Genomic DNA, 22903 nt, shown 5'->3' on the forward strand with positions numbered 1-22903 from the left:
CTTGTTTCAGGCCATTTACTTCCAAGGGTTTAGTTTCCTTGACAGGGGATCCAAAAGATCAGTGTACAGTTCAGATCTTACGAGATACTGGAGCCTCACAATCCTTTATCCTCTCTGATGTACTACCTCTGTCTGAGAAATCTTCCTGTGGTTCTAGTGTCCTAGTTCAAGGTATTGAGATGGGTTTCGTGCCAGCCCTGTTACACTGTATTCATGTACAATCTGATTTGGTCACTGGTTTCTTTAAAATAGGGGTGAGACCTTCCTTGCCAGTTAAAGGCATTTCCTTTATCATGGGAAATGATTTAGCTGGAGGACAGGTGAACGCTGTGCTGGAAGTGTTGGATCACCCAGACACAGATTCTCTGCCTGATGACTTGTCACAGAACTCCCCTGAAGTTTTTTCTGCAAGTGTTGTCACTCGGGCTCAATTGAAAAAGAGAGGTGATGAAATTAATTTGTCTGACTCTGTTTTTGCTTCAGCCTTTGTCAGGGAGGAGTTGCTGGCTCCAACTTCTGATACCGCTGACAAACCACAGACTCATAGTAAGGTACCCCCACAGACAACTGTAACTAGTTCCGACGCATTGAAGTTACCCGTTACTCGTGAAATGCTAATTACTGCCCAGAAGGCTGACCCTTCTCTTGCAAAATGTTTCTCTTCTCTTGAAACAGAACAGAGGAGAGAGTTACATTCTTATTTTGTGGATGAAGGAGTTTTGATGCGTACATGGAGGTCCCATGGTACTAGACTGGCAGAGCATGCACAATCGGAGATAGGGCTGCCAGATCAGGTACCAGACTGGAGCACTGTTTATCAGATTGTTGTCCCTGCAGTTTATCGTCAGCATGTACTGTTCTTGGCCCATGACCACCCTTGGTCTGGACACTTGGGAGTCACTAAAACATACAACAGAATACTTCAACATTTCTTTTGGCCCGGTTTGAAGTCCGATGTAGCACAGTACTGTCGTACCTGTAGTACTTGTCAGATCACCGGAAAGCCAAACCAGGTAATTCCACCTGCTCCCCTCTGTCCTATACCAGCGGTCGGTGAACCATTTGAACATGTCATAGTTGACTGTGTTGGTCCGTTGCCAAAGACCAAAGCCGGCAATCAGTTTTTGTTGACAATAATGTGTACCGCCACCCGTTTCCCTGAGGCTATCCCTCTTCGCAGAATTACAGCGCCTGTAATAATTAAGGCTTTGACGAAGTTCTTCTCCACGTTTGGACTGCCTAAGGTAGTACAAACTGACCAAGGCACCAACTTCCTGTCTAGGTTATTTGAGCAAGTGTTACAGTCCCTGGGTATCCGACATATAGTGTCCAGTGCCTACCACCCTGAAACTCAGGGGGCTCTAGAACGTTGGCATCAGACCTTAAAGTCCATGCTGCGTAAATATTGCTTAGACACAGAGAAAGATTGGGATGAGGGTGTCCCCCTTGTTCTATTTGCTGCGCGAGAGACCATACAGGAGTCTCTTGGTTTCAGTCCTGCTGAGCTTGTTTTTGGGCACACTGTTAGAGGGCCTCTGAAAGTTCTTAAAGAACGGTTCATGTCAAAGGGTGCCAGCACACCCACTAATGTTCTAGATTTTGTTAGCCAGTTTCGAGAGCGACTGCATCAGGCGTGCTCTCTCGCAAAAGAAGCGCTCTCTTCTTCCCAGAGAACTATGAAACGGCACTATGACGAGAAAGCTGTTTCTCGATCTTTCCAGCCAGGTGATAAGGTTCTAGTCCTGTTACCTATCCTTGGTTCTGCTCTTTCCGCTCGTTTTTCCGGACCGTATGCAATAGACAAGAAAATAAGTGATACAGACTATGTAGTTCGCACCCCTGATCGTAAACGTCACTCTCGTGTTTGCCACATCAATATGCTTAAACCATATTTTTCCAGAGATAGTGTGCAGGTGAAGACCTCAGACCAGACAGCCGGACTGGCCGTCTCTGCTGTTGCCTCAACTCCAATAGTTCCGGACTCTCCTGACGTTAGTGGTGAGGATGTAGATGGCTTAGAGTTGCGCAATGCAGCCCATCAGGGTGCTAGATTGTCCAACACTGAGATGTTATTGAACCTGCCCACTCACTTAGCACACTTACCTGAGGAGCAGCGAGAGGACATCACAAATTTGATTCAGGCCTACATGGCTCTGTTTGGTGATGTTCCCTCCTGTAATAATAATAATAATACATCTATTTTAACATGTTAACATCACCAAGAGAGCCATGATGCAACAGGAGGTTGACTATTTGTTAAAACATGGTTTAGCCAAGCCAAGTTGCAGTCCCTGGAGTTCACCTTGCTTGTTAGCTCCCAAATCGGATGGAACTCCTAGATTTTGTACTGATTTCCGAAACGTAAATGCTGTCACCGTGCCTGATTCCTTCCCACTGCCCCGCATGGAAGATTGTATTGACAACCTTGGATCTGCCACCTATGTGAACAAACTAGATTTGTTAAAGGGTTACTGGCAGGTCCCTTTGACCCCCCGTGCCTCGGAAATCTCTGCGTTTGTTACTCCTGACAATTTTTTGCAATATACTGTAATGCCTTTTGGAATGCGTAATGCCACGGCCACTTTCCAGCGACTGGTGACCCTAGTCCTGGCTGGTGTTCCAAATTGTAATGCCTATCTCGATGACCTGGTTGTCTATTCGATCAACTGGCGTGACCACATGACAGCCTTACAAACTGTCTTTGACCGCTTAGCTGGAGCCTCCCTGACCCTTAACCTTGCCAAGTGTGAGTTCGGCAAGGCTACGGTTACCTATCTTGGTAAGCAGGTAGGACAAGGACAAGTGCGTCCGGTGGATGCAAAAATATCTGCAATCACAACTTTTCCAGTGCCTACTACTAGGCGGGAATTGCGTAGATTCCTTGGGATGGCTGGGTATTACCGTGGTTTTTGCCGAAACTTTTTTTCTGTCGTCACTTCTCTCAATAGCCTGTGTAGCCCGTCCAAACCATTCATTTGGACAGCTGATTGTCAAAATGCATTTGATGGTGTTAAAGCTCTCTTATGCAGTTCCCCTGTTCTCTCTGCTCCAGATTTCTCCCTGCCGTTCCAGCTGGAGGTGGATGCCAGCGGGGTGGGAGCTGGAGGGGTGTTATTACAGGAAGATCACGATGGTGTCAGTCACCCGGTTTGTTATTTTTCCCGGAAATTTAACAAACATCAACTAAACTATTCCACTATTGAAAAGGAGACTTTGGCTATGTTGTATGCGTTGCAACATTTTGAGGTGTATGTCGGTTCGAGTGTATTACCAGTGGTAGTATTCACCGACCGCAACCCATTGGTTTTTCTGTCGCGGATGTACAACCACAATCAGCGCCTCATGCGTTGGGCGCTCATAGTGCAAAATTATAACCTCAGCATAAAGCATAAGAAGGGGTCTGAGAATGTGTTGGCGGATGCTCTATCTCGGAGTTAAATCTCTCGTGCGGTCGACTTGTTTGTTGACTGGTTCATTGTTGTACCGACGGCTTATTTTTGTTTTTTTCATAGCTCTTTACTTTGGAGTGCCAGTTATCTCGGAGATGAGGATCTCGTTGTTAAAGAAAAACATGTTTAGTTGGTGTCAAACATGTTTTTGTCTTATGTATGGGGGTGTTACATCCCAATGTATATATTCCCCAGTGTGTGTCTCCATGTGTGTGTGTTCTCCATTTTTCTTTCCTCCCTCCAGCCATTGTTCCCTCCACCATTGGTCCCTGCCAGGCCTGCCCTTCCATTACCCAGCACAGTACCGATTGGTGGATGGTTTTCCAGACTCCAACACTCAATCAACACCACCCAATCATGGATCACCACACACCAGTTAAAACATGGCTTCTCACTTCAGTCACTCTCTCTCTCTGGCATGAGGCTAGGCCTAGTGTGATTTTGTAACCTTGACTTTGACAATATTGCATTTCGTTTATTGGCCTTTGTGCTTAGTGGAAATTGCCTTGTGTGTGTATGGTCACAGAGAGAGCATTGCTAGTTATAGTTTGTTTTTGTATATATTCTGCCTTTGTTTTATGTATCATTAATGTGTTTTTCTCTCTTTCTCAGGAAGCACAGATGGGGTGAGCTGCCATTTCCTTTGGATATTGTTTTCTCCTGTTTTGGTTAGGTAAGAGTAGTTTAGGTAATGTAATTTCTTTTACCATAGATTAGATTGGGTTTATTTGGAGTATAGTGGTGTTTGTTTGTTGTTTTGGCCTGGGCTCACCCTTGAGCTACATGTGCTTCCTTTGCATCTATCAATAAATATCATTGTTGTTTACAAACGTTGTCCATATTTTCTGTCAACCAACTGTTATGTTACAGCCCTTTACCCTTAGACTCACAGGGGTCGTAACAATGTGTGATTGAGGCAACCACCACAAAACATAGCATCTGAAAAACAAAACAATCATTAATACAACATTCAACTAGATACAAAATATTTTTACCTCTTCTTTTTTCTCTCCATTTTCACTCTCTTTTCCCCCCGTCTCTTTCCTTTTCCTGTTTTCTTTTCCTCTTTCTTCCTTTCCTTGATCTATTCTATTCTGCATCCGGAACGCCCTTGCCATGAAGAGTCTTATCCCTAGCAGTCTAATCCTGAACATTCTTAACCCAAACAGTCTCAATCTGAACAGTCTCATCCTTAGCAGTCTCTTCCTGAAGAGCCTCAACCTGAACAGTCTCTTCCTGAAGAGCCTCAACCTGAATAGTCTCTTCAAAGAGGGAGGACAAGGATACATCATTATTTTGTTTCGAGCACTAGTTGCTCATGAGATGTCACTTCTTCAACAGGGTCACTTTTCAATTCAACAAAGAATGTGTCACTAAGTGTAATGTCACAATTATAGTTATCAACAACATGGCTGTCACTTTTGTCCTTCTTTGACCTTGACCGTGTTACAGCACACACAGGGAACACTCCTGAATATTTCTGTGCCACCTCATCAGGGACCTCAGAAACTACAGCAGGCATGGGAATGACCTCTTTAGTAGCCAGCACTCTGCCACCAGCCAAATCATTCCCTAGAATGAAGGACACACCTAATATGGGGATGTGAGAACATACACCCACAACAACATTGCCTGATACTAATGGAGACTTGAGAGTGACCTCATCAATCATCTCTGACGTTGTCTCATCTACATCTACATCACCACCAAGTCAAGTCAAGTCAAGAGTTTTAATTGTCACGGCATACAAGTATACAATGAAATGCGGGTGGTCTTGCCCGCAACGATGTGCAATACAGTGGTACAACATATAATAGAGTCCAATAAAAAAACAACATTGTGCAATAAACAGGTAACAGGTAACATGGTGTGACATCTCGGAATCTGTACATAGTTATTTACAGAGCATATAGGACATGCTAGGTAGCTTTGGTAGTGCAATACACTGTTCCTGTTATTCTAATTTAAAGTGGCCTTTCCTTTTGGCCATAAGTGTGCGTGTGTGCGGCATGAGTGTGTGCCCGCTCATGTTAAAGTGTTAAATGGCTGCTAGTGTGTGAGCGTGCACAGCGTGCGTGTCGTGTGTGTGTTCATGTGTGCTTGTGTGTGGATAGTTCAGTGTTCTGTGGCACTCAATGTTCATTGTTCAGGGCTCTGATGGCCTGGGGGAAGAAGCTGAGCCTAAGCCGCTCTGTCCTAGTAGCTGGGGTTCGCAGGCGTCTGCCTGACCTCAGCAGCTGGAACAGGCTGTTATTGGGGTGGTGAGGGTCTTTCATTATCCTGCAGGCTCTGGATTTGCACCTCTTGTTGTATAGAACCTGCAGGGGAGGTAGTGCAATACCCGTGGTACGCTCGGCTGAGCGCACCATTCTCTGTAGGGCCTTCTTGTCCTGTGCCGTGCTGTTTCCATACCAGGCAGTGATGTTTCCGGTCAAGATGCTCTCTACAGCTCCTGAGTAGAAGGACTGGAGTATCTTCCCGATACTCTGAACTTCCTTAACTGTCTCAGGTGGTAGAGGCGCTGTTTCGCCTTCTTTACTACTGTGTCTATGTGTGTTGACCATGTCAGATCCTTTGAGATGTGGACCCCCAGGTACTTAAAGCTGCTCACCCTGTCCACGGTAGCCCCGTTAATCATCAGTGGTGTGTGTGTCTCCTGCTGTCCTCTCCTATAATCCACGATCAGCTCCTTGGTTTTACCAATGTTCAGGAGCAGGCTGTTGTCCTGGCACCAGCGTTCCAGTACCTCAACCTCCTCCCGGTAGGCCTTCTCGTCGTTGTCCGAGATCAGCCCCACCACCACCGTGTCGTCTGCGAACTTCACTATGGAGTTGGAGCTGAACTTGGCCACACAATCGTGTGTGTAGAGTGAGTACAGCAGGGGGCTTAGAACACAGCCCTGGGTGGACCCGATGCTCAGGGTGATGGTGTTGGAGGTCTGACCCCCCATCCTGACCGCCTGGGGTCTTTCACTCAGAAAGTCCAGTACCCAGGCGCTCAGGGCGGAGCTCAGACCCAGCTCGATCAGCTTGTCCACCAGTCTGGTGGGGACTATGGTGTTGAACGCTGAGCTGTAGTCAATGAACAACAGTCTCACATAGCCCCCCTTCTGACGGTCAAGGTGGGAGAGGGTGCTGTGCAGTACCTGGGAGACCGCGTCGTCAGTGGACCTGTTTGTCCTGTATGCAAATTGCATAGGGTCCATATCACTGGGGAGGGAGGCACAAATGTGGTCCTTGACCAGCCTCTCAAAACATTTCATGACCACAGAGGTGAGTGCCACCGGTCTGTAGTCATTTGGACATGTTGGGGAGGGTTTCTTCGGTACAGGGATGATGGTAGACATCTTGAAGCAGGCAGGGACCACTGACTCCGCCAGGGATTGATTAAATATGGTGGTGAACACCGGGGCAAGCTGGTTGGCACAGGACTTAAGTATGCGTCCTGTTATACCATCTGGGCCAGCAGCCTTCCTGGTGTTCACCTGCATAAATGCTCTTCTCACACTGTGTACCGTCAATGAGAGAGCGTCCCCGCCCCCCCGCGGATGCCCCCCCCCCCTCCACAACAGCCGGCGCACCAGTGACGTCACTAGTCGTTGGGCTAGCAGTGCCACTGTTTGCACCAAACCGCGCGTAGAAGGTGTTGAGCTGGTCCGCAAGGGAAGCGTCGTCGCTCCCCATTGAGGGGGCGCTGACTTTGTAGTCAGTTATAGCCCTCAGTCCCTGCCATAAGCCTCTTGTGTCATTCTGTGCCATTTGTGCCTCCATCTTGTCGGCATACGTCCTCTTAGCAAGTTTGACAGCCTTGCGCAGAGTGTAGACTGTTGTCTTGTACTCTTCCATGTTTCCTGACTCTCTGCCCCGGTTATAAGCAGTGGTGCGAGAGTTCAGGGCTGCTCTGATAGTACTGTCCACCCATGGTTTCTGGTTTGGGAACACCCTCGCCTTCTTTGTGGGGACGATACTATCAGCCAGTGTTGTTATGAATGACACCACAGCGTCTGTGAAATTGCTGACGTCACTGTTACTCCTCTTGAACATTCCCCAGTCGGCGACGTCTAGTGTGTCCTGAAGCGTGGCCTCTGAATGGTCGTCCCATTTTTTTACCTCACGTGACACGACGGCGTGTTACCCACTGACCATGCTCAGTGGGTAACACTGTGGGTAACATAAAACGCTGAGGATAGGTTTCTGGGACTAATTTATAAGCCCTTAATATGGAAGCCTTAACAACCTCATAGTTAGCACTTTGTCCAAGGGACAGAGAAAAATACGCCTCCTGTGCCTTACAAACCAGGACACACTGCAGCAGCCGCGTCCAGTGCGTATTAGGCCACTTCAAGCTGGTTGCCAGTCGTTCAAAATTTGGAAAGTAATTAATCACATACTTCTCCAAAAAAGGAGGGACCATCCAACTATTTTCGCTGACATCAAACGTTGAACATGTCTCTGAATGCACATTTTTGTTGTTGTTTAAGTTATATCTCATACTGGTAATCGCGTCTCGCTCTGCCTTATGAGATATCATTATCTCCAGCACCTATTGTGCCCATGGAAACCAAACACATGCACCCACTTGCACGTGACCATGCCACTCCCCTGCGTGCCTCTACAATAGGCAGGAAGTGGTCACGCTTTCACCCTTCCTCATTATTTTCCAAACGCGGAAGCAGCTCGTATGCACTTCAAACAGGTGGAACTTTGTTATGAAGCGTAGGGAGAAATTACGCAATGTTGGGCTTTCGCCAGAAGTACGCCAGCCCCCGGAACCTTCTTGGCACGTCCAGACAGCATGGCGGTCCTATCCTGTGTTTTCCTCGTCGCTTGACAGCGGGCCGATGGGCTACGCGCGGCGCTTGGCAGTCGAGCCACGTCTCGCTCAGGTAGGACCTGCGCTGACAGGCGTTGGTACTGGCATGTTTGATACTGCTTGTTGTCTCGTGAGACGACCAGGCGATGTATTAGTGCAGGGGGCTGGGTATTTGGATAAACGTGGTCATCATGACTCATTGTTGAATGTTTTTCATTGTTGAAAGTATCTTAGCGGGCGCAGCTGACGCTAATGCTACAATGTTTGGGGCATCGTTTACCATGTACCCCGCCGGGGCTGTCTTCACTCTTCCCTCCTCTTAACCATTTCATTACTGATGGTCAATCGGTGGGGTTTAGTTGAGGCTTATTTACCCTTTACATGGGTGGATGGGCTGACGACAGGGCTCAGGGCAGGTGTGCATTTGTGAATCTATAAATTGAAAATGGGGGACCCTGATGTTTAGACAGGACAGAAGTTTTCTTTGGTCTGCATCCCCTTAACAATTGTGTGTATTGGGCTAGCTAGCCCATTCTGCAATATGTTAATAAAGTTTTCGTTCATTCATTCATTTATCCCTTACACGGGTGCACAGAGGTGCCGCAGTGGAGGTTATTGCATGACTACTAGTGGAGCAGTGCTTCACTCAGGGTTTGTACACCTTTTCCAAGGCAAAATGCAAGCACTTTTCAAGCATTTTCAAGGTGAATTTTCAAGATTTTCCAGCATCTTATGCGGCTGTGGTAAATTAAATATTTACTCAAAATGATTATTTCACTTCTTCCATCACATTAAATCAGATGTTATTGTGCTATAAACAACCACAATTATGTAGACTTGGCATTATATACCGGTATAACCTGGCTGAGCCGATGTGTTATGCAGTAACACTGTATATCTGTATGTCGTGTATGCTATAAATGTCACTATGAATTGAAAATGGGGGACCCTGATGTAAACAAGACGAAAGTATTTCTCTGGTCTGCATCCCCTTAACAATTGTGTATATTGAGCCGTACTGTATTGTACCCATTCTGCAATCTGTTAATAAAGTTTTCAATCAATCAATCAAACGTGACGAGCCAGGCCAATTTTAGCATGTTAATTTATGGAATATGCAATCTAACAGCTAACGTGAACTTTACAGTAATTACATGGATAATAATGTTACAATACAGTACAGCTCAATACACACAATTGTTAAGGGGATGCAGACCAGAGAAAGACTTTCATCTTGTTTACATCAGGGTCCCCCATTTTGGTTCATAGTGACATTTATGACATACATGACATACAGATATACAGTACGTTACTGCGTTCCAGACTACAACTGCTCCACACCAGTTCCACACCAGTCTCCGTAAATGTTCCGTTATAAAAATAACGTATAGTCTAGCCAAAACCCTATCAGCTGATTCACAATAAGTTCAGTAGAAGGCTAGAAGCCCAATAGTAACCAAACATTCCTTAAAATGGTCAATAGATTCAGAAATAGTCAGACATGGAATGGAACATATTCTGATTTAAATTGCTGATTTGTTTTTTAACCAACAAAGCAACATTAGGATAGTGTAAATACACAGTACACAGTACACACTGATTGCAATTCTCACTGGGAGTCTGGGACCTACTGTACAAATTTCACACACGTCACACATTCCCTTTTGTCCCTCCAGTCGTACCGTAGATCGCTGACGTCATTTTAACTTAAAATGGCGGCCCCCATCAGAGCATTCGGCTAACAACATTAGCTTAGCGAACCTGCCACCGCACTTCTAGGTGCATAAAGTGTGGTAACAAAATATCACAGCCCCTAAGACTGGGAGCGTTCTAACTCTACCGAGCATGTACCCAACATTATATGAAAAATAAAAAATCATTACGATGTTTTAGTGCACTTCAAGCGCTAAAGGGATTCATAACAACTTATAGCAGGGTCAATCGCAGTGTTAGCACTCGTCTGTTTCTTTTCTTTTCATACCAACATTACCTTTTTAAGTGAAAGTGGTCTTGTCCTTGTTGTATCCATGTGTAATGTTGATAGTAGTGGGTGTACACAGATGAAAGAGAGCAAGTCTGTGTCTGGGATATAGGTCCCGACTACCAGGCTATTTATATAAAAACACTACGGGTCGAGCCCAGCCACATTTTGCGTGAAAGGCGAACGCAAAATAGGCTCGCTCGAGTCGCTCCGAGTTATTTTATTTCTTTGTCTAAAAACCAAACTATTCAGTCAGATAGCGATTTATTATGAAAGTATAAAGTGCAATTACAATTTCAATCACTTTCCAGCACTTTATACACAATTCAAGCACATTTAAAACCTTGAAAACAGCACATTGAAATACAAGCATTTTCAAGGATCTCCAGCACCCGTACGAACCCTGTTCACTAGTAATAGACTTTGGTCAGCAGCCGCCACTGGTGTTCCGTGCTTTGTGAAGCAGGAGGCATCGGCCCTTTGCCCTGACATGGTGGAACGTTATCCCGCCCGGCCGACGCCAAGAGGCGGGTCGGCCCGGCAGGTGGCTAGTGGGCTGATGAAGCTTATACTGCCGCAGTACAGAATTTAGCAGCAACTAACAACATTGCTTAATTGGCTGTTTTTCTGTCAAAAATGGTGTCGGGTGGTGGGGCCTTAGGGCCAGGCATACGTCAAAACCATCCCGCAAGGTTTTGAGGTTATTCAGCTTTTGACCCAGCCGCAAGCTATAACCGCAGGGAGGGCTAGGATGCTGTCAACGGTTGTTCACAGGCATCTTTGGTTGGAGCAATCTCCCCTTGAGGAGGGGAGGGGTCTCCTCCTCAGGGCTCCAATCTCCGCGGGTGGACCTTGGTCTGTCCACGGAGGCGCGGGCGGTATTTGACCTGGGCTCGACGCCGCCCCACACCGCGCAGCCAGAGGTGAGAGCACAGCCTCGCCAGCGGCTGCGGCGAGGCCCCCGGCGAGCGGCCATGTTTCTCCCGCCTGAGATACCCTGGACACAAAGAAAACAGGTGATCACAAGGCCGACAGCCTTGTGGGCACGCCCTAAAAAACCGTTGCCATCTAGCTGTGTCTAGCATGCTCTCCGGTTACTCCTCAAACACTACAGGACTCAGGGCTCTGATTTGTCCCCTTTGGCTGCGGGCCGTGTTCTTCCAGTGAAGCGCAAGCGGCCCCACATTTCGCTTCTCATGGAGAGAGGGGCTGACACCCAGTTGCTAGCTAGGCCTGGGTCTGTCTATGAGAATGCTGTGCTGTCAAGCGGCTCCCACACCACACGTCCTGCATCTGTGTTTGGTGAGCCTGGTGTTGTATCTGTCGACGGAGCAGGGTTCCCTGTATCTAAAAAAATTTGTCAGAGGGGGAATCCTAGGCCCAGGAGGTTGCAGCGTGGGTTCCCCCCAGCTCCGCCCTCGCCAGGCTGGGTATTACGTTAGTGCCTCCCCCGCCTGAACTTCCGATCCTGCGGTGGTCAGTCAGGCACGCGTAATTTGGGTGGTAGTAATATCACTACAGGGCTACGGTGTGTAGGTACTCACCCTATCTGGCAGCGTGGGGACCAGACACCATGCATGTCCAGCTGCAGAGCAGGCTGTCCTCAGCAAGCTAAGCTGGGAAGATGCTCAGCGGGGGAGCCTATGTCACCAGGGGTGATGACCTCTCCCCCCGTATCAGACCGCCCCTTCTGTCAGAGTCCCCCCCTTGGGTGGGATTGCCTCGTTGGTAGAGTCAGAGTGTGATATCCCGGATCCGCGAGACACCCTGCTTGCGCGGTTGGCGAGACCAGGGTTGACAAAGCACAGCGGGAGGGACCGGGCCACCTATCTACGATTCCTAGCGGACCAGCGGCAGTTGGCGGCGGGGACGCTTTGAAATTTTTACCACGTATGGCTGCAGTAGTAGCCATATGTCGGTGTGGATGGGGAGAACGCTTGTGTTACAGTTTACACACCCCCACCTATTGTCAGAGTCCGCGGCAGTGACAGCCCTGGCCGAGGAGATTTGTTCTCTGGCGGCGAAGCAGGCCATCGTCGTGGTCCCATGGGAGGACGCGATGAGCGGCGTTTACTCCCGATATTCTCTGGTGCCTGAGAAATCGGGGGGGGGGGGGGGGGGGCAGACCCATACTGGACCTGTCCCATGCAAGGTTCAGAATGTTGTCTGTCACCCACCTGTTAAGCGCTGTCAGGTGGGAGACTGGTTCACCTCCATAGACCTGAAGGATGCGTATTCACATCCTGATCTTCCCTCCTAGGACATACCTACGCTTCCTTTTTTCAGGGCTTAGCGTACAAGTACTAGAGGCTGCCATTCGGCTACTCTCTGGCTCCTCGCATCTTCACCAAGTGCGTGGAGACCGCGCTGGGGCCTCTGCGTCGTCAGGGGATACGAATTTTATTCTACCCTGGACGACGTTCTGGTCCTCGGCCGGTCAGAGAAGATTGCCAGGTCTCATACCAGGCAGGTGGTGGAATTCCTCACCAGCCTGGGTTTAGCTGTAGACTGGAAAAAGAGTACTCCTCTTCCCAGTCAACGGGGGGAGTACTTGGTCTTATTTCTAAGCTCAAGGTCTATATGGGCATCCCTCTCAGAGCGGCAGCGAGAGGATGTTCTCGGCACGCTTGGCAGGACGGTTATGGCGCTGACCGTGATACGCCTGCACGGTATTATGGCATCTGCTCAAGCTGTGGTCCCTCTCGGCCTCCTCTTCATGAGGAGGATACAGAGGTCGGTTTTCAGTGTGAAAATAGACGCTGTGAGAGTCAAGTGGAAGCTGCTGAAGTTTCCCATGTCAGTACTGGGGGACCTCGCCCTCTGGGGGGGGCCTGGGGCCCTCACCAGTGGGGTCCCCATGGGCAGCAGGCTGTCACACGTCATGGTCTTCACCAACGCCTCCCTCACGGGATGGGGGGGACGTGTCGGGCCGACGCAGTAGGGGCCAGCTGGCAAGGACCATGCTGCCCGGTCTGCACTACATGTCAATGTGTTGGAATTGAAGGCAGTGCTTCTAGTCCTCGGACAGCTCGGCCGCCATGTGATGGGCGAGCATGTTCTGATCAGGACGGACAGCATGACGTCGGCGTCGTATGTCATCAGACAGGGAGGAGTACGCTCCCCCCGTCTCCACCGGGCGGCGGCCGATTCGGTCCGTGGCCGCCCGGGATTCTGTACGTGTTACCCCCCATACACTTTTTTCGTACTTTGGTTGTAGTTGACTGCCTCCCCCCCTTCGTTAGGATGGGTGGGTGGACGGGACTCCCCTCCTCCCTGGCAGGGGCTTACGGGCCCTCAGGGGGTGCATTTGACATGGCCACTTGTCTGCTCTGCCCTTTATCTCAGAAGGCAGAGCGAGACACGATTGCCAGTATGAGATATAACGTAAGGTTATCCTATAACCCTGGTTATATGAATACTGGCTGAGCGTCTCGCTCTTCAGCGCCATGAGGTCCCTTGGATGTTTTCTGCGTATGTAATTCGAACTTGGAAGGGTGAAAGCACTTCCTGCCTATTGTAGAGGCACGCAGGGGAGTGGCGTGGTCACGTGCAAGTGGGTGCATGTGTTTGGTTTCCATGGGCACAATAGGTGCTGGAGATAATGATATCTCAGAAGGCAGAGCGAGACACCCAGCCAGTATACATATAACCATGGTTATAGGATAGCTCTTTCAGCCAAAGTTCATGTTCTAGCAACAATTTCCTTTCCTGCAGCTCACAAGCATTTCGTTTTTGTAATAGCTCAAGCTCAAACTGTTCTTCCTTAAATGCCAACTCTTTAAGCTTCAATTCAACTTCAGCATTTGAGAGTCGTGGAGACACTGAAGACAAACAAGGTTTCTCTACCGTAGTCACAAGCACACCGTCCTCAATTAGTACAGCCCTCAAAATATTTAGGGCACTTTCTTTTAAACGTTTCGCAATGATATCAAGCTCAATATCATAATGCACAGCAAGCTTCAGAATCGGATCTTTGGTAAACGTCTCTAATAGCTCATCAGAAGGGTCACCAATGAAATATTCTATGGTAGCCCTCTTTACTGTACTAGTCACTACAATCTACTTACTTACAGTTTGGTACTAAGAGTTGCCAGAGCCCAAAACCACCCTAGCATACACACAAATAGTCACTGGTTCAAGATAAGAGTTTCTCCTATTTTAAGAACCACTAAGGAACCACTAAGAATCACTGAAGAACCACTGAAGAACCACGAAATAACCACTTAAGAACCACTAAGAACCACGAATAACCATTGAAGAACCACTGAAGAACCACGAAATAACCACTTAAGAACCACTAAGAACCACAAATAACCACTGAAGAACCACAAAGAACCACTGAAGAACCACTGAAGAACCACTAAAGACCACTAAAGAACCACTTAAGAACCACTAAGAACCACGAAGAATCACTGAAGAACCACAAAGAACCACTGAAGAACCACTGAAGAACCACTAAAGACCACTGAATGACCACTGAAGAACCACAAAGAACCACTGAAGAACCACAAAGAACCACTAAAGAACCACCGAAGAACCACTAAAGAACCACTGAAGAACCACGAAGAACCACTGAAGCACCGCTGAAGCACCCCTGAAGCACCGCTGAAGCACAGCAAATGGCAAACTGGTCTATAGTGCATACAGTTAACACTTGATCTCTAATCACACTATAGCACTAAGACAATTTCCATTCAAGACACAAAAGGGTAGCAAGACATTACTACTCCACAAGTAGAGCTGCCGCGATTACCGCATTACCGCGGTATCGCTGTTACATCACGGCCACCGCAGAGTAGGCTGAATACCGCATCACCGCTGTTTTTTATAATAATAATAATGAAGTACCCTCCTCTCATTGGGCTTGCGGCTCTGCAGATATACCCTACTCCTCCATCGAGGTTCCAAGCGACCCTATTGGCTACCAGAAAAGTCACGTGAAACATTGCAGACCACTGATTGGTCAGAAGAGAGACGCGTCACACGTTGGGAGCGTCCTGCAGTTTTTTACATCCTGAATGTCAGCCATTGATCAGAGCTCATCACAATACGGCTAATAACGTTAGCTTTAACTCCCCGCCGGAGTGGACTACCATCGCTCCTCGGGAGTACTAAACGAGACATAATGATTTTACTGTCTGCAATGAATGTTATAATAAAAGCCCTTCGTTCTATACACTTGTCTGATTGAAAACTTTATTAACAGACCGCAGAATGGGACAACTCAGCACGCTCTGAGCAAAGAAAGGAACTGAGATGGTCCGGTAAATACGCTGATGTTATTGAACGTATAACTATATAATGGTAATGCCACAAAACGAATGCCTTTATTATAAAGTAGTAACGTTATAGTAATAATAATAAGAAAGGGTCGGGGGGGGGTAACCACCCCTGCCCGCGACACCGAGTGAACGGCGCACGACCAGAGGGTAAACTTCGAATCCGTGTTTCACTTTCAATAACTAATGCGTGCTTGCCGAATCCCAAACAATATTCATGCTGCAAAGTCATCCTCTAAAGATCGACATTTAGACTAGAGGCAGGCTATATGCTATAAAAAGTAGACTACTACTAAAAAAAAAATGCATTCAAACTTTTTTTTTTTTTTTTTGTGTGCGTGCGGTAATAACCGCACGGTAAGAAATATTTTGCATATCCGTGCGGTAAGGAAAACATCAATACCGCGGCAGCTCTATCCACAAGTAGCATACAATAGGATTACTTTCACAGAATACAAGACACAAAATGGCTTGTTAACAATCCTTTACCTACTATGGCCTACACACCTCCAAAGTGTCAAATTATATCACTGGGTAACAACCTATGCGCAAGCCTCTAAATATCAAAAAACAGTATTTCTAACGCAACCAAAATGCATGAGCACAACCGCTAAACTCAGCTGTTGGTATCAAGGACACATGAAACTGACAAAGCTTACAGAAACACTGTCTGAAATAAATGCAGCATACACTTACGCTACCCAACACATCCCAACAACCTCACATGCTCTCCTTGAAATACAACCAGCAAACATGGTGAGCAAAGACTCCTTGAGTGCTAATCCCTAACCATATACAATGATATTTGTATTTTAGCAACCCTGGTTCCCTACCTATCATTGTAACTACCTACAACCTAACAGTCTTCTTTGAGGCATGCCGGGCTCAAGGCCACTTTAAACGCTGAACTCCATAACCATAAGCCTAGAGACCAAGGCAAAAGGTCTGGAAGTGTACCCTCGACACAGACCAAAGTGTCCACCGAGGATTACCTCAAAACAAAAAAGGCTAAATAACAAAGTAATGGACTGTTGGAAGTATTGATGATTCAATACAGCTGGCCCACTCGGCACCTAACTTAACCAGGGTTTCTCACAAACACTTTCAAACTAATTAATAGCACTCAAAAAGCCATACTCACCATGTGCTGTATGTCCACAGAGGAGAGGAATCACCACACTACCCAACCACCACAAAACTAAGGCCAAACAAACTAAAGGCAATAGCCTACTCAAACAAGTCTAGGGGTATATTACTGATTATTCAATTGAATTATTAAATGTTTTCCAAATTCAATCCCGGACGAGCCCCCAAAATGTTATGACCCTGGCTCAGAGGGAAGCAACATAAAGGGGACACAGACACCAACGGTCAAGTTTAAACCAAAAGGATATATTTATTATAATAACTAGCACAAACAAAAGGTCAATTGTGGTGGAAGGGTGGAAGACACTGCTCCCACGGTGTCTTCCAGCAGTAGAGTGGCAGTGTGTGGGGCGGGACAGACAGGCAGCTTCCCAATTAGCAGCTGATTGCTGCAACACAGGACACAGTGGCAAACAGCCTGGCACGTAACAGTCACGTTAACCCTTTGAGAAGCTTTGTGGTCCGGGCTTGAACTTTCTATTGTGTCTCCATAAATCCATTTAGTTAGATCCAGCACTGAATGTATATTGTGATTATTATCAATTTGCGACGACAACCACAAGTCAACAACTATTAGCGTTATTTCCTTGTTGCCGTGGTTCCGGATGTGATGTCAAACAAATGCCACGCACTCAGCCTAGTGTGACTTACGTATGACGAAAGCTTGTAAGAAATGCATTGGAGGTTGATTTTTTTTTTTATAAAATTAATATTACATAATTAAAAATAAAAGCCAACACACGAATGAACGAGAGGACTGAGGGGCGATTGGCAGCCAGAGAAAAATCCCCCATGGAGTGTCATACAGTGATTCTGAGATTCATTCCAGAACAAAATTAGATACTGCGGCTGATTGGACTATGATATTCAGAGGCAGGATTTTTTTAATTATTATTATATGTATTATATATCCTCATTATTTTTTATAAAATCACCTGTGGCAGGGAGGGCGACGCACAAATAATCATAATCAGTCAGCCGCCCCTGGTACAACAACAACAACAGCAGCCAGGGATAAGACGGATTATTGAAAATCGTTATCCATGCATGACAGTCTTCCTTACTCACACACATATTGAAATGTACGAGTGCAATAATCAGACGGTGTCACTATTGTCCTCGCAGCAGTCCTACACTCATTCCCATTATTATAATTGCATTGTCATTGTCTACACACAGCATTTGTCCCCAAGGAGCAAAGTATGACTGATTGTCATCTGTATGGCCCTGCCAATAGCTGAGACTTGCCTCAACTCAACTATTTGCCTGTGTCAGGATACATGCCAATGGGGAATCAGGATACAAGCCAGTGGGAAATCAGTATACAAGCCAGTGGGGAATCAGGATACATGCCAGTGGGGAATCAGGATACATGCCAATGGGGAATCAGGATACATGCCAATGGGGAATCAGGATACAAGCCAGTGGGGAATCAGGATACAAGCCAGTGGGGAATCAGGATACATGCCAGTGGGGAATCAGGATACAAGCCAGTGGGGAATCAGGATACAAGCCAGTGGGGAATCAGTATACAAGCCAGTGGGGAATCAGTATACAAGCCAGTGGGGAATCAGGATACATGGCAGTGGGGAATCAGGATAAATGCCAGTGGGAAATCAGGATACATGGCAGTGGGGAATCGGGATACATGGCAGTGGGGAATCAGGATACATGGCAGTGGGAAATCAGGATACATGGCAGTGAGGAATCAGGATACATGGCAGTGGGAAATCAGGATACATGGCAGTGGGGAATCAGGATACATGAATCAGGATACATGGCAGTGGGGAATCAGGATACGTGGCAGTGGGGAATCAGGATACATGAATCAGGATACATGGCAGTGGGGAATCAGGATACATGAATCAGGATACATGGCAGTGGGGAATCAGGATACATGGCAGTGGGGAATCAGGATACATGAATCAGGATACATGGCAGTGGGAAATCAGGATACATGAATCAGGATACATGGCAGTGGGGAATCAGGATACATGAATCAGGATACATGGCAGTGGGGAATCAGGATACATGGCAGTGGGGAATCAGGATAGATGGCAGTGGGAAATCAGGATACATGGCAGTGGGGAATCAGAATACATGCCAGTGGGAAATCAGGATACATGGCAGTGGGAATCAGGATACATGCCAGTGGGGAATCGGGATATATGTATGATTCATGTAAACATGTATGTGATATCTAACACACTGGCACTTGATTCACTACATTTTGGAGGCTACTGGCGAGCAGAGGTGAAGCAAGCCACAAGCACCAAACCAGACACCACACAACTCCTGTGTGCTTTTCTGCTAAATGCAAAAGAAAGCCAAGCTATACAATTTAAAGGTGACATGCATTATAAATGTCATTTTTCAATCTCTAGCATTGTATTATAGTAATAGGAGTTAGTATCAATGTGTTTTTGTGTCTAAATACCATATTGGCGGATTGCTCTCATTCAGCTCAGACCATTTCCTGCTAGATTTAATTAGGTCATCCTGATTTGAGGCATATCGTGACATCACCGGGGCCCTGGGTAAGCGGACAGTGATGCGATTGGCTCTGTGGTTGGAGCTAATGCCCGCCCACAATCTACCTAGACTACACAGCGAGTGGAAACCACTTCCTCATACTGCGAGGCAGAGTGAAACCCGACACCTCTGCATGCACTCTGCGAGGGGAGAGAGAGAGAGATAGAGAGGGAGAGAGAGGGAGAGAGAGAGGAGAGACAGATAGAGAGAGGGAGAGAGAGAGAAAGAGAGAGAGAGAGAGAGAGAGAAGAGAGAGAGAGAGAGAGAGAGAGAGAGAGAGAGAGAGAGAGAGAGAGAGAGAGAGACCACTGTCCAAACACTCCACGCGCAGGTCCCCCCCACCCCCCCCGATTCGGGAGCACGTGCGGCACACACCCCGAACGGGAAAGGGAGAGAGAGAGAAGGGACCCGCACAGAAACACCGCCCCGCAGAGAGCAGAATGATACAGAGGGAGAGAGTGAAAAAAAGAAGAAGGAAGAGAGAGGGAGGGAGGGAGGGAGGGAGGAGGGAGGGAGGGAGGGGAGGGAGGGAGGGAGGGAGGGAGGGAAGGGGGGGGCTTATCAATAACGGGCCTGTCTTTTTCCACTGCAACAGCCCCTGGTCTGCTGGACGCACACAAGGAAGTGAATCCTCTCTCTCTCTCTCTCTCTCTCTCTCTCTCTCTCTCTCTCTCTCTCTCTCTCTCTCTCTCTCTCTCTCTCTCTCACTCTCTCTCTCTCTCTCTCTCTCTCTCTCTCTCTCTCTCTCGCTCTCTCTCTCTCTCTCTCCCACTCCCCCCCCCTCTCTCTTTCTCTCTATCTCTCTCTGTCTACCAGTCGAGACTGTGTGGGCTGACTGTCACTCAAAGTGCTTATGGGCGGGGCCATAACAGCCTGAAATCCTTAGGCTGAAAAATTATGGTTTTGAGTACTTGATTAGAAATATAAAACAATGCATTTTTTTTTTTTTAACTTACAGATGTCTTCAATAGACTCACAGGAATTGTGTAAAGTTGCCCAAATAGTGCTAGGAATAGCAATGCAGGTCCCACTAGCACAGCCGACAAGGGGTCAAATGACCCCTAGGCATTTTCAATAAATGTATCCTCGTCACTCGGTCGAGCTCCAGCTCTGTCACTCAATGACTATTCTAAAAGTACCCGTTTTATCTGGTTTCTGAAATTTCTAAATGACTTCAGGAAAATGTAATTATGGGCCGTTGGAACAGACAAAAGTCACAGCACTTTGTGAGCATCTAGCGCAGGGGTGGTCAACCCATGGCTCGCAAGCTGCATGTGGCTCTTGCCCATCAATGTGTGGTTGATATCCAATGCGTAGTGAATGCAGTGTTAGCTACTGTCAGAAATGCATGTCTGTGATACGTGACATGTATCTTGCTTTATTTTACCTCTAGCAAAGTTGGCATTTTCTTCATTTCATTTCAAACCTTTATTTAAACTCGAAAGGCAACTGAGGTTTCGCTCATTTACAGTCACGTTGATTTACATACAGAAATAAGCAAAAAAGAAAAGCATATAAAATCACACAGCATATATAATCATAACAAGACAGGGTGAGGCAGGAAGTGAGGATAACAAATTAATTAAAACGCGTATAACTTGATTGAAGGTTGGAGATCAAGGTTTTAAACTCTGCAACAGAGGGGAGAATATCAAGCTTTAAGGACTGCTGGAGTTCATTCCATGAGCTAGGGGAATCATAATGCAGATTTACCCTGTTCCCAAGCAACGTCAAGTTACCTTAAGGACCACTACAACGGGTTCCAATAATGATGTAGTATAAGAAGGTAGCTTACCAATAAGGGCCTTAAAAATGAACAAATACCATCCAACCTTCTCATAAAGGACACAGTGATGAGTGTCATATCTATCATTACTAATGAATCTGAGGGCAGAGTGACAGACAGAGTCCAAGTATTTAACACAACATGTGGTCCGCTATAATGAGGTCTGCAAAATATGCTGTTGTCGTAGGTTTGTGCAGCTCTTGTCTGATTGATTGATTGATTGGTTGATTGATTGATTGATTGATTGAAACGTTTATTAACAGATTGCAGAATGGGTACAGTACAGCTCAATACATACAATTGTTAAGGGGATGCAGCAGACCAGAGAAAGACTTTCGTCTTGTTTACATCAGTGTCCCCCATTTTCAATTCATCATAACATATATGACACACACAACATACAGATAGACAGTAGGGGAGAGTGGGGTGATAGTGCCAAGGGGCATGTAGTTCCACCCCTGTTATCTAGAAAACCATAGAAGAAGTTGGTCATGTGACAACATATTTTTGAAGAGGCATCCATTTCACTCAACCTGCAGAGAAGGGAGACACCTGGCTTGAGAGGTAAGCACATTTAAGTTCAAAAAACAGTTTTTTGCCTCCAAAGTAAAATTTGTATGATCAAGGTTTTTTGATTGCTGTGTTTGAACAATTATAGACAACTTTGAAAACAGTTCACACATGTTTTAGTGCTTTAGTAAGCTACACCATGAGTCTATACAGTTAGCATGATGCTAGCTCAAAACAGCTGGGGGATGCATTTTTTTCAAATGGTAGGCTTGGGGTGATTTGTGCCAAAGGGCCTGGGTTAAGTTGTGCCAGATATTCTCTTTGTTAAGTTGCCCCAACTTATTTTTTAACTACAGATGTGGGACTGGAAAACGAGGCGTCTACCGCCGGTAGCAAGCTAGATGACGCTAGATGACGTCTTTTAAGCTGCTCTGCCTGGTTCAACCAGTAGGGGGAGTCGAGTTACACGGTGGAGAGTGGGAGCTATTCTACAATCTGTGTGTGTGTGTGCATGCGACACTAGTCTTGGACATATTATTTTGCAATGTAATGCTTTTCTGTAGATTATTTGACTGTCATTGGTACAGTAATGGTGTGGTATTTTCGATTAACGTGCGTTTTTTATGGATAATCATCTAGATACTCAGATACAGTGCAGTATTATTCTTTACGAGACAACCTATACGTGCTGGCACCGAAGACCCGCCCTACTCTGCCTCTGATTCGCAGAATGTGGCTCTAGTTAGGCTCTGGTTGGGGGAAATGTAACTGGCCCGTGGATTTCAGCTGTCCGTGTCGCTGTACTGAATTTACTGGTAAGCTAACTTCGGTTTAACGTTAGTTTGTTTACTACAGTTATGTAGTCAACTAAGGTAACGTTACAGTAGCAACTACTCAAATAAAGCTGTATCCACAATTGCTGTCAAGTTAACGTTATGGTCTCTCGAAAATTGAATGCGACCTCAAGGCTTTTCAACACTGGCCGCGTAATATTAGTTAACGTTAATTTTAGCAGGATGTAATGTGTAACGTTTAATCAACGTGAAATGGCCCTGAATACATCATATAATGTGTTCCCAGCTGCTTATATTGTTACGTGTATGCCCAAAAATATATATCACTGAATTGAAAATGGGGGACCCTGATGTAAACAAGACTAAAGTATTTCTCTGGTCTGTGCAATGTGCATCCCCTTAACAATTGTGTGTATTGAGCTGTACTGTATTGTACTCATTCTGCAATCTGTTAATGACATTTACATATCTGTAGATACTATATCTATATCTGTACATCCCTTACCTACTCTTACTAGTTACGCTGCTGGCCAGTATGACTTACTACCCATATAGGTCTTTATACCTGTATCACTGTACATATTAATACTATCTATATCTGTACATATCTCTAC

Source organism: Notolepis coatsorum, assembly GCF_963971535.1.
Source record: "Notolepis coatsorum genome assembly, chromosome: 4".
Taxonomy (NCBI): Eukaryota; Metazoa; Chordata; class Actinopteri; order Aulopiformes; family Paralepididae; genus Notolepis; species Notolepis coatsorum.